Source organism: Octopus bimaculoides, chromosome 24 (genome assembly GCF_001194135.2).
Source record: "Octopus bimaculoides isolate UCB-OBI-ISO-001 chromosome 24, ASM119413v2, whole genome shotgun sequence".
Classification (NCBI taxonomy): domain Eukaryota; kingdom Metazoa; phylum Mollusca; class Cephalopoda; order Octopoda; family Octopodidae; genus Octopus; species Octopus bimaculoides.
In genome coordinates this window covers 15,491,413-15,492,844 of record NC_069004.1, presented here as the reverse complement: position 1 = coordinate 15,492,844, position 1,432 = coordinate 15,491,413, and the positions used below count along the sequence as shown (strand labels likewise).

The window sequence follows — 1,432 nt, the reverse complement described above, 5'->3', positions numbered from 1 at the left end:
TGTGTACGCCCACGTAAGTAAAAACCTTTTTAAATATGTAGAAATTACCTGAAGACAAAGAAGAGAGAGAATTGGCCAAAAATGGAAATATTCGAGAAATATTTGTTCAATGAAGAACCATGGCCACATAAATGTCTGCTAGTAAATAAAACAAAGAAGAACTATTGGTGTTTTGTCTTCAGAAAAGATGATGTGGGGTGAGGTGAGGGTGAGGACGAGGACAATTTAGGAATCACCTTTTCTCTTTGGGATTCCTTTGTGTGTGTGTGTGTGTGTGTGTGTGTGTGTGTAACAATGAATGGCAAAATACACATCTCATGGAAAATCTTCATCGTTCGGTTGTAATTGTTTAATACTGTCATAGCTTTATAAGAGCAGGGAGAAAACCCGATTCGATTATCCAGGCCAGTGGCTACGACGACAACAACAAAAACAACGACAACAACAACAACAACAATACACACAGACATAGACAAACAGACAAATATACGCACGCACGCACACACACACACACACACACACCATCATTATGATGGTGGTGATCGTTGTCATCATTGTCATTGTCGCTATCAACAGCATCGCTAACAGCAGACGAAATATAACATTGTTATCAGTAATAACAATAATTGCTGAAGCATCATTATCATTAACAGCAACAAGAAGAAGAACAGCAAAAGCAGCAGTAGCAGCAACAGCAGCAGCAGTAGTAGTAGTAGTAATAATAATAATAATAATAGTTTGTTGCTAGGCGGATGGGTTTGCTCTAAGAATTGAATGAATAAACAAATATGTGAATGACTGAATGAATGAATGAATGAACGAATGAAGCCTGTGAAGAAGAAGAAGAAGAAGAAGAAGGAGAAGAAGAAGGAGAAGAAGAAGAAGAAGAAAAAGAAGAAAAAAAGAAGAAAAAGAAGAGTAACAAGAACAATAGCAAGACAGTGGATGATAACATGTATGATGATGATGATGATGATGATGGGAAGGAGAAGGCAAAGAAAAAGGTCGGTGGAAAATGAGGACGACGGTGTTGATAACAATAACGATGATGATGATGATGATGATGATGATGATGACGATGATGATGATGACAACGATGATTATGGCGATGGTAGTGATGACAATGTTAATGATGAAAATGGCGATGACGATAAAAGAGAGAAGTTTCTTTGATATTTACCGGACGATTTTGATAGAGGAACAAAACACAGTTGTTGTTGTTGTTGTTGTTGTTGTTCAGTTGTATTGGTTTTGCCGAAATAACTTGAATGGCTGCGAAAGCATCACCTGGCAAATATTGGAGCTAGTTTCAGATGAACTGGAAACAGGTTGTTGGTGTTATTGTTGTTGTTGCTGTTGTTCGTAGTGGTGGTGATGGTGGTGGTGAAAGATAATGTGGCAATGAGGGCGCCACTGATACTGATGATGATGG

The 1,432-nt window shown here is 38.1% G+C and overlaps 1 protein-coding gene across 1 annotated transcript in view; it reads right to left on the bottom strand.

The window, feature by feature from the left end:
• Positions 1 to 1,432, bottom strand: part of LOC106882226 (QRFP-like peptide receptor) — a 43,775-nt gene extending 42,343 nt beyond the window's left edge. The window contains exon 1 of the mRNA XM_014932824.2: positions 1,181 to 1,432. The gene's annotated coding sequence lies outside the window, so the exon portion shown is untranslated. The remainder of the gene's footprint in view (positions 1 to 1,180) is intronic.